General features: G+C 40.4%; 1 pseudogene; it reads right to left on the bottom strand.

The window, feature by feature from the left end:
* Window positions 1–11,609, bottom strand: part of LOC138055986 (exonuclease 3'-5' domain-containing protein 2-like) — a 26,055-nt pseudogene extending 14,446 nt beyond the window's left edge.
* Window positions 11,610–11,844: the final 235 nt, after the last annotated feature.

The raw sequence follows: 11,844 nt of genomic DNA, 5'->3' as shown, positions 1-11,844 counted from the left end.
ACGACGAGCAAGGTAAGTGTTGATAAAAACTCGTCCTTACACGTTTTGTATTGTTTACGAAAACAATATCAGTGGAAAGACCTCACACAATGCATTCAATACCCGGACACGACAAAAGTCGTTCTGGTTCACTGGTTATCTTGTGAGTACTAACATTTTCATGTAATTGAGCGTTATACTTTTTTCTATCATTCGAATTATCCATTCTTTTGTCTCGCTTTAGAAACACTTTTGTTTCTTACGCTACTGTAAAAGTTTTGAACCGCCTTATTAAATTACTATTATTTACATTTTGCGTTTTGGCTGGCGCGTGTCTGCTGACATATTTAAGTAATCAAAAAGAAATACTAAGGCTAATACTACTACTGAAACGAAGAAGGATAATTTTAAAATAAGTTAAGCTTTATTTGCAAGACGAAACACTCAAGCAGCCAAATGCGTGTTTATACAAACAAGAAAGTCGTCAAATTTATCCGCTAGACGTGACGGCGCCTCTGTTAATTAGTAAAATGTTCATTTCATTTTTGTGGGCTCTTGAGGAATTTTTTTTTTTACCGGGTTTTTACATTTTTAAAAGGACATTTTGATAATTGTAAATTTTGTGAAAGAAGTAAAATTTTGTGAAAAGTTCTTTTATTATTGCATCCCTAACTTTTTTGGCATGCATTTCAGAGGGGCAAAATGGGAAAAGGGTTTTTAAGCAAGTCTAATTAATTTTGGTTTTTTAGAGATGGAAGTTGTAAGCACCGATGTAACCACACAGAGCAGTACCCAGATAAATAGCAGCTCAAATCAAACAACTGCATCTACTAGTCAGGAATTGGAATGCAGCTCTATTCATCAATTAAGCCGTTCAGCTTCAAGTGGCCCAGCTCTTCTCAGTGAGGATAGCACAGCATTGCAATCTAGCGCTCCACAACTACCAGAAGATGAGACAAGCAGAATCATTGAAAATTTGTTTTCATCAGCACAAATTGATAAAATGCATCACTTCCATAAATGTCGAAACACCGGCTGCAATGGTATTTCAAAAGAAGAGATGGATCGAGTCAAGATGACCAAAAAGAAAGATCGTTTTCAGCACGAGTGGTTGTTCAAGAGGGAGACATGCTTTTGTCCCCAAACTGGTATCTGGTGGCTCGTTTATGTGGAGAACGAGGGAATGTATTGCCTACTCTGCCGTAAACATAAAAGCGAGTCTGCCCAGAACAGAAGTGAAACATTTTCAAGTGATCCATCCACAAGATTCAAGTGGAGTACAGTCAAGGAACATATGACCTGTGCAAAACATCAGACAACAGTGAAGAATGAGCTGTTAAATCGAGTGTCTCACTTCCAAAAGCAAGTGGATGAAAAGGAGAGTTCTAAGGTTGTAGTGCTACAGGAAGCTTTCCATGCAGTGTACTGGCTGGCGAAGGAGTCCATTGCCAACAGGAAGATCACGTCCCTCCTTGAGCTGATGGAGCTCTTGGGTCTTGAAGAGCTGAAGTATTTCGCACATCGATCTCGTGGATCACTCAGGGAGATACTTCTTACGATTGGAAATACAGTGCGTGATCATATCTGTGGTAAGCTTCAAGAGCAGTCTTTTGCTGGCTCGTTGGTGGATGACATGGCAGATGTCAGCAATGAAGAGCAGATGCTGGCTTTTGTTCAGTACTTTGATGTGGACCTAGCCAGACTAGAGTGCAAGTTCTTATTTACAGCCAATGTTCTGGAAGAATCTGCAAGTGCTGATGCAACAACATTACATGGTGTTATCACTGAACAGCTTCAAGCTTTGAAGATTCCCTTAAAGAACCTAAGGGGCCTTGCAACTGATGGGGCAAGTGTAATGACTGGTAAAACCAGAGGCCTAGCAGCATTACTGAAGAAGGATGTCATCTTAAAGAAGGCCTGCAAAACACGGTGGCTATCTTTTGACAATGCCATAGCAGCAGTATGTTCAGACCTTCCTTCCATCCTCCAAACCCTCCGCCAGTTGAAGGCAGACCCGTCTTGCTATGGTCTACTGAAGAAGCTCATGAAAGTAAAGAAAATAGGCACCATTTACATTCTTCGTGAAGTTCTTCCAGTACTAAGTGACCTTAGTAGAGTGTTCCAGCAGGGTACGATCAACTTTGCCCACATCAAACCATCAATCACCGTTTGCAAGGAGAAACTTGTCGCACTTGTTGACAGTAAATCTCCAATAAAGAAGCTGCAAGATGATTTAGCTGAAGGAGGAACCTTGGCTGTTACTGAAATCAAGTTCTCAAGCAAAGACATCGAGTATCTGGAGAATCTCTTAAAGAACTATGTCAATGGGCTGGTCAAGAATACAGTACCCACACACAGGCTACTCAAACAGTGGTTGAAGAGATCGCAGAACAAGTGCAAGTGGATGATGAGGTTACTCTTGCAGCTGAAAAGCTTGGGCTTCCTTTAGATGATGAAGTGGATGATCATGAATCAGATGAATCTGATTATTACAGTGATTTTGAAGACGATTAGAACAATCCAATCTGTAATGAGATTAGACTAATCTGAAGCATCATAGTCTCTTCAATATTTTGTATTTGATAGTGAATGTAATTTTATTTCAATCAATGTTACAGTTATTTACGTTTCAAATAGTGAATTGAAGGACTACACAGTAACTGTATACCATAATACTGTGAAAAAGAAAAGTTGTTTTGAAGACAAAATACAGTGTCAGAGAATAGTAGTTTCCTTCATGTTCACTACAGTTTCTCAGGATTTTTAATTACATGGCATGTAAAGAAAATAAAGGTAATGGCAGGCATGGTGACTGTAAGCTGTCCAATACCATGCCGGTTATACATGACTTCAAGTATTTCATAAAGGTGGATTCCAGAGCTATAAGACCAAATTAAGAGTGGGCAAACCATCTACAAATTTACAAAATGTTTGCTGAAAATAGTCCCAGATTGCATCTCAGAGTATCATTTTTTCAAAAATTTTCTGGGGGAGGCCCCCCAGACCCCATACCACCCCCCTCCCATACCCTCCCCGAACTATGCGCAAAGCGCATCGTCCCTTGCCGCGTCGCGGCAAGGTTTTCACGGCAGCCGCCTACTTTTGGTACAGAACCTGCTACTCTGAAACCTTGTGACAACCCTGAAAGAGGGTGAGAAGGTTGAAAAATACCAAGGCCTGAAGAGAGAAATTACGAGAGTGTGGAATTTGAAAAGTGCTCGGGTAATACCTACATGTATAATAGCCCACTTTCGATGTATTTAAATTCAGTACTAAAGAAACTTGGTGACATCACAAAACAGCAAGCGAAATCCGAGAAAGAATGGGTCTACAAGATCTCTTGACCACTATCACAACACTAAAAATGGCAATGGGCTGGTCTCTTAGGGCGAATGAATGATAATAGGTGGATGTACCGTGCAACAATTTGGACTGCAAGAGGAAGCAGATTAAGACGTAACAGAGAGGGTTTGGGTGTTGACATGACAACACTCAAAACGTAACAGGCAACAACTGCAAATGCTAAGCGTAGCAATGGCAAACATGGAAACGTCGTGAGAAGGCCTATAAGGACGTTCGTTGTAATAGACGGCAAGGGCGGATGACGATGATGATGATGATGATGATGATGAAAGTTCTTGAGTGGATGATCCATAGAAAACAACAAGCTTCCATCTCATAATATATTAAATGAAATTTTCTCTATATTATACATATATCTAATTACAAATGTAGATGTTTTGGTGTGTAGTACCGCTGAGTATTTTTACGAGTTGTGCTGTATTTCGACAAGCCCACTAGGGCGAGTCAAAATACAAACAACGAATAGAAATACTAGCAATATTACACACCAAAACATGTAATAAGCTATTTCTTATACAACTTTTTTTGCACAAATTTTTTAGCAGATGTATTGTAAACAAGCGAGAACGTGTGACAGATTTGTGCATGCAGGGCAACGTCAGCACACTAAACGAGTAAAACCAATTCTCTACTGTACAATAACCAAGTGTACAAATAACTGACTTTACAATATCATGGAATAATTTTGTATGTGCGTTGTTCGTGCGTTTTTTTGTACAATAACTAATACAGTAGAATAATAAAATAAATTATTGCACATGAACATTTAAACATAAAATTTAGATGAGAGATTGCCTAGATTCCTTGTCTGCTTAATAGTTCTACAAGCAGAATGAAGAAGAAGTACATGAAAACATGGTTTAAGTGAACTTGTCCCAGTCATTAACAAGGGAGATGCAGGGATCCCACAATGAACAGTAACAATAACAATAATTCTCAAAAATTTGTCTTTTTTGTCATTGAGATAAAGAGATCCAGTAGAACCAAATACGTCTGAAGAAATCATACACAAGCTCAGTTTCATCATACAGTGTGCAATGCCAGCTTCCTTTCCAAACACAAGGCTTTGAATAAAAACCAAATCTAAACTTAAAAACTAAGAAATGACTGAACATCATACCTATTCCCCTCTCGATGTACCAGTCCGCCTTCTTGCGATCCAGAGTACAAAGTCTGGATCCATCAGGAGCTGCCAGCATGCAGTTCATGTACAGTGGTGTTTTTCTCGTTGTGCCTTTTTTATAAGGCTTTCGAGGCTTCTCTGCACTACAAGAACTAAATTCATCTTTTTCATCCTCATCGTTTGAGACAAAGTTCCTTTTTTCCCCCTGAATGCAATGTCCACCACACCCTGACACAGAGAGCCTGCTCTTTGAGTAAAGCATGGGTCTCTAAGAAAATTGGTAACCTCATCCATGAAAAGGTATCCTTCCATCTCAGGTGACTCAAACTTGTTGAGATCTACTGTAGCTTCATAACAAATTTTAGAATCACCACACAAAGCTTCTTTTAATGCTAATCTGTCACGAATAAACTTATCATCACTGATATTTCCAAAATTCAAACCCTCCTGCGTGGGATTCTTATTTTTCAAAGATTCTAACCTAAAAGTATTGAGATGTTGTTTGAAAGCTGGTTCTTGGTCAGGCAAGCAATGCTCTGGACTGTCTCCTGACTGATTCAGTGTGAAATCTGTTTTGTTGTTCTCCACATCACAATTGTTCAATACACAAGAAGACTGTTCAGTGTGTTCAAACTTGTGGCAAGCACCTTGAGAATTCCAATCATTTTCAGTTTCAAAATGGTTCTCGTTCACTGGACAAAAAACAAGTGAATCATACGTGCCTCTTTCATCCTTGTTGTGCCTTGTCTTTATGTTAACCAACCTAAGAAAGATATGACTTGCAACCAATGCATCATTCATGGCATATTCAATCTGCGGTATGCTGAATTCTGCAGCTTCCCAGTTGCTGCATCGAATTCTCCAGGACTTATCCATTCTAACACCCAATATTTTCTTGGCTAAGGCATCAAGACTCATCTTCTGGAAACTGTGAAGTAAACCAGGTAAGACTTGCATGTATTTACCAGAAACCACATAAAAATAACTCCATACAAGTACCTTTAGAATACATGTGGAGGATGTAGCACAATGGCAGATCTCTGAAAAGGGGGCAACTCAAAGTGCTTCTTTTCTATCTACACTGTAAGCCATTTTAAGAGATAAGCATGTTACAGTAGTCTGTATGAAAAAAAGAATGCTATTTAATACTAATTTCAAATATCTCTTTTTGTTCCAGAGATATTCAAGTTTTTAAAATATGCAAATTAGCTAAGTGATGACACCACAATTACTCAACCAAATTTTGATCATATATGATGAAAAGAGATATCTCAGCCAATTTGTATCAGAAGTGCTTGATTCTTTGCAGTACGATTCTAGTATATGTGCTCTACAACATGAGCATACCAGTTTTGTTACCATAGAAACTTACTGGGTTTCAGACCTCCCAGATATTAAAGGCTTTGCAGGCCACCATTGCGTTCCATTTTGATACTTGCCAATGGTGTCTCATCTGCATGATCCTGCATTCATATAAATATGTTAGGTTGAGTTTGTGGTCTTGTTATATGTTTTTCTAGCTCAAAGATCACCAAAAATATTGAAATCATGTTGAAGGGGACTGAAAAAGAGTGAGTTGCCATGGGAACCAATTTCTTTATAGCCATCAGTGTGTTACCTATTAGCCAGCACCAAGTTTCAATGTTCTCTGCTGCAAAGTGACGGAGATACATGACATGTAGCTCTATTTCTATTTTGATTTTGCACCTTTAACAAACACGGGTAAAATGAAGCGTAACGCTCCTAAACACGTTCGCCAAAATCATAAACAAGTTGTTATCTGTTTACAACTTTCAGAATATCTAAATAAAAATTGTTATACATTCCATGAATGACGATCAATCTTCCGATCGATAAAAGCTGCACAAAAGAGTTTCTTTGTTCTCCTATCAAAATTAAAATCCATTGAAATCACTTTCATCAACGTCAATTTCACCAAAGGACCACGAGGAGCAATGGCTATTCCGTGCAAGCTGTGTTGGACGTCTTCGAACAACTGAGACATGTTAAAAAACTTGATGCCCTCATTGCTCCAGAGAAAATCAAGATTCTTCGAAGATATGGACTTAGTGTTTAGTTACATGTGTTGTATTGAAAGCGAACACTAAAACGCCAATTTAGTGTAGGACCGTGAGATCTCTTGCATATTAATGAGGTGTCAAAACACTTGTACCCGTGTATAGGCCAGGCCTTCTTTTTTTACGCGATGGTGCGATTTCGCACAATCGACCTCAAATCGCATCCGATTGCACAATTCACGAAAAATCACATAATTCACAAAAGGACGCACAAAATTCATAAAATGAAACATAAGTCAACACATTTCTTAGAAATTCCTGCATAAATACGCCATTTTTAAGATGATATATCTTGGAAAAAGGCTAAAAAACCTTCGTCACCTTCGATTTTGTAAACATTCGAAGTGTTCATGTCGAGGACCTGGTACGAGTCTCCTTCTATTGGTGCAACACAAACACGCTCTTATATACACACCACTGAAATGACACAGTTGCCCTCTCTAAGAGAAGACATTTGTGAAAAATAAGCGAAGTTGTAAGTTTTTCGGCAAAATGTAGTTTCTTTCGTTGAAAACTGATAAAAACTTACTCGTAGATAAGTTTGTTGTGAAAACGCTCGCTTTTTCTTTGACGAAGAAGGAAGTTCCCACCTTCCGCCCAATCTGACAGCTCACGATATAGATCAATCAAGAAAGTACCTCAAAGGTACTCTCCAACTTGGACGATGGAATGATGTTTTTATCGTCGTGCAATATTAGGGCCTTTTATAAAAGAGAAAATAAGCCGCGGCTTACTCGGAGCAATTTCAGAATACCCCCTCACCTAGGAGCGTTAGTGCTAAGATGCCGTGGTCCGCTGTCTGGCACTGAATGACTGGGTTCGTGTAAAGCGCTACCCCGCGGCCCGAGGTCCCGCAGTGGGCGACTAAGTGTTTGTGGAAGGGCTACCGCTGTCCGCAGTCCCACAGTGGGCCACTAAGTGTTGTTGAAAATGCTACCGCGATCCGAGGTCCCACAGTGGGCCACTAAGTGTTGTTGAAAATGCTACCGCGGTCCGAGGTCCCGCAGTGGGCCACTAATTGTTGCTGAAAATGCTACCACGGTCCGAGGTCACGCAGTGGGCGATTAAGTGTTTGTGGAAGGGCTACCGCTGTCCGCTGTCCCACAGTGGGCCACTAATTGTTGTTGAAAATGCTACCGCGGTCCAAGGTCCCACAGTGGGCGACTAAGTGTTGTTGAAAATGCTACCGCGGTCCGAGGTCCCGCAGTGGGCGATTAAGTGTTTGTGGAAGGGCTACCGCTCTCCGCAGTCCCACAGTGGGCCACTAAGTGTTGTTGAAAATGCTACCGCGATCCGAGGTCCCACAGTGGGCCACTAAGTGTGGTTGAAAATGCTACCGCGGTCCAAGGTCCCACAGTGGGCGACTAAGTGTTGTTGAAAATGCTACCGCAGTCCAAGGTCCCACAGTGGGCGACTAAGTGTTGTTGAAAATGCTACCGCGGTCCGAGGTCCAGCAGTGGGCGACTAAGTGTTTGTGGAAGGGCTACCGCTGTCCGCAGTCCCACAGTGGGCCACGAAGTGTTGTTACAAATGCTACCGCAATCCGAGGTCCCACAGTGGGCCACTAAGTGTTGTTGAAAATGCTATCGCGGTCCGAGGTCCCACAGTGGGCGAATAAGTGTTTGTGGAAGGGCTACCGAGGTCCGCACTCCCGTAGTGGGTTAGTAAGTTTTTGTTAAAAGTGCTACCGCAGTCCGCAGTCCGCAGTCCCATAGTGGGCAATGAATGTAAGTGAGAAAATGAAAGGGAAATGAAGATATCAAAAGGGTGCTTAGGCCTTATGACTGAAACGAATACTTAGGCTTAATCAGTAAACGAGTGCTATATTGTTCACACGCTCTCGGTAGAACGTGTAGTTAACCCAACCCAAAAAAAAAGCTAAGATTTTAAAAGATTGCTTAGGCTTAATCACTGAAACGGGCGCTTAGGCTTAATCAGTAAACGAGTGCTATATTGTTCACACGCTCTCGGTAGAACGTGTAGTTAACCGTACCGTAAAATAAAAGGAAAGATTTCAAAAGAGTGCTTAGGCCTTATCACTGAAACGGGCGCTTGGGCTTAATCAGTAAACGAATGCTATGTTGTTCACTCGCTCTCGGTAGAACGTTTAGTTAACCGAACCCTAAATTAAAAGCTAAGATTTCAAAAGAGTGCTTATAGGCCTAATCACTGAAACGGCGCTTAGGCTTAATCAGTAAACGAGTGCTATATTGTTCACACACTCTCGGTAGAACGTGTAGTTAACGGAACCGTAAAAGAAAAGCTAAGATTTTAAAAGAGTGACAATTGTCGGCTACATGTAGTCTGTGTGGAGATCGTGTAAACTAAATGTTTGACAACTGGTAGTTAATGAGAGAAATTCAGGTCATTCACTTTTATTTCGTATGAAGCAATGCCGGCCTGCGTTACATGTTTGGATTGTTACGCATGTAATTATGATTGGTTAAGCATGTAATTATGCTTTGAAGATTCCTCCAATAAAGTAGATGTAAGCCTCTTCATTATAGTGAAGCATTTCGATAGCAACGTATTAGCAAAACGACTTTAAAGACAATGCCGTAAGAATATTGGTTTTTTTCGTCCTAAGCTAACTGGACCCGCCTTAATTCATGAAGTAGATGTCATTGAGATAGATATCGTCGAACGTTGATTCATAAGATAAAAATTGTCACCTCCTAGCCAAGTCCTGCTAGAACAACGTTACTTGTTCATTGTTTTTGGTGTGCGTAACTCATCTAAAAGGAGAAAGCATGCGTTCTGCTGAACTTTTTTTCGGTTGAAATAATGAACAGTGTCCGATGAAAGTGATCTACAACAAGTTGGTTCGAGTAATTGAAGTAACACTTGATTGAATTTGCATTGCAAGGGAATAAACAAAGAAGGCCGCGCGACTTCCGTTGAACTTTTATTTCAGTAATTTTCATGTGAATGGAAACGCAGAAGTGTAAATTATACATCAAGCCATAGAAGGCGATTGAGTTATTGATCGATGGATTGATTAATTATGATATTTTTTCTTTGGGAAGAGACAATAATTAAACAAAGCCGCATAAATTCAACTTTTCGCAAAATGTCGAGGGACAATCGACGCTAGAATACATAAAAAAGACATCAACACAGTTTCAGGCGATGTAATTTTTTTGCCCTGGTTCCAGCTTTTGAAAATTGCCATAACAACAGTGAAAGATTTAACCACTGCGGGATCGTGGTGGCAGTGCCGAGTGTGGAGTACATATATGTAAATCACGCTCTACTGCGGGACTGCGGTAGCACAAGTAAACTAGGCACAACTGCGGGACTGTGGTAGCAGCTTTCTAAGGTTCAATGTAAGTGACTGCGGGACTGCGGTAGCAGCTTTCTAAGGTTCAATGTAAGTGAGGGGGTATTCTACAATCAAGCGGCTTACTCTGGCCACGGTGTACAAAATACGCAAAAGGAACTATTTATACGAATATATATTCCCAGGTCAATATAAGCAGCGGCTTGAAAAAGACGTGAACGTAGATTTTGTACCATTTATACGGGGTGAACATTGGAGTCTTCTGTAAGCCGCGGCCAGAGAAAGCCGCGGCTTATTTTCTCTCGTATAAATTGGGGTATGGCCCTATTGTGATTGACCATCTTCGGAAGTTCGTGGTTGACAAGCACCTTGATCATTCATTTGGCATGTTAGCTGTGTCCTTTCAACTTTTATAAACGTGGTGCACCGGTAGTGCAGAAGACCTCATTTTTTTTATTTATCCCAACTAATGGCGATCGAGATACATAATTACTGTTCCTTTGTGTTCAAAATGTCTTTAGGGTAGCAAAAAAGTGTTTTTCTTAACCTTAAACCTTATAAAACAAGCTTAAAATTGCTGAGAAAAAAATCGCATAATTTACATTATTTATCGCATGGCCTTTCTAATCGCACAATCTGCCCTCAAAAAATCGCATAATTTGCATTTTTTAATCGCACCCTATCAGAAGGCCTGCTAACCTTAGTTAGATAAAGTATGTTATGTTATGTTTCGTTGATAAGGACATGTAAATAGCCTATACAAGTGTCAAATAAAATTAAAATGAAACTTCCCCTCAGTAGCTGAATTAATCATTAATGGCTCAAGGGTCTGTCATTAGGATTTGAGATCCCAATGTTTTGACCACTCTACTATGAAGTGGTCCTAACAACTTCACAAACTGAATACTAGGGTTTTGGCTAAAAGGATTGACTCAAAAGTACCTTTCTGAGCCCACAGTGCACCACCCAAGAGACCTTGTTGTCACTTGCAGCAACTGCTGACCGGGAGAAGGTCCTCTCAGTTCATCCCTTTTAACTGCCACCAAATGTCAGACACTAACCGACTAACTATTGGTGGTTTAAATCACTGGGAGAAAAAAAAATTCTACAGTAGGACTTACCTCTTCTGGTCATCTGTTCCCATTTGACACCTTTGAACTACATGTCTGAGGTCCACACACCCCCACACATTGATACCAAACATTGCTGACAGTCTTTTCACATCATCCTGGATACCAACACCAAACTTAAGAATAGTCTTGTCCTGCAGAATTTCTTCCAAAATTTGAGGCATTTGACCCTCCATTTTACATAGACGAACAAGAAAACAGTCACATATGGGAGTTGCAATCTGTAACAATGCAACAGGGGCATTCACTTGGCCTTTAGTATTTACCCACTCGCAGTCAATTCCAAGGTAATTCATCCTGAAAGGATATTGTGAAGGATAATACTGCAGAAGCGTGTCACAAGAAGATGCATCGTCCAGAACAAAAACTCTTGCATTCTTTGGTTCCTTGGAACGCTCCGTTTCTTGAGACAAGCATATACTTGACCTTTTCCGGATATGCTCATCAGGCCCAAAGAAAAGAATTTGGAGAAACCACTGTAGAAATGCGACAAAGCAGTTAACTAACGAATAAAAGCTTTTTTCCTGTCCTTTGTTGAATTTGATCTGTGATGTGTTTTCGTGGTCGTTAAGGCATTTGGGGTCAACGTTGACTTTCTTTGAAACATTTCCAGTCGTGCTCTCGCCCATCTCTTCCATTTCTAAGATTAAAACCGAGATGGGAAAGACACAATGTTGCTTCTTGTTGGCAAAATAAGTTTACCTCACGTGTCCGCCATATTGTGCTTATATACTCGTTCCCAGTCTTTAATTCTTATTGCAGAGGGAAAATTTCATACAAGTGCACAAGAATCTGGGAACGGGGATCGGGGTTTATTACAGTAAAATAGGCCATTTGCATGATGGCGTCATTTACTACCAAGAGCAGAGGAAAAAAACTGAGAGCATTTTG

The sequence above is a fragment of the Montipora capricornis genome, chromosome 7 (assembly GCF_036669925.1).
Source record: "Montipora capricornis isolate CH-2021 chromosome 7, ASM3666992v2, whole genome shotgun sequence".
NCBI classification, from domain to species: Eukaryota; Metazoa; Cnidaria; class Anthozoa; order Scleractinia; family Acroporidae; genus Montipora; species Montipora capricornis.
Note: the sequence above shows the minus strand (reverse complement) of the source record. Positions and strands in the feature narration are given on the sequence as shown.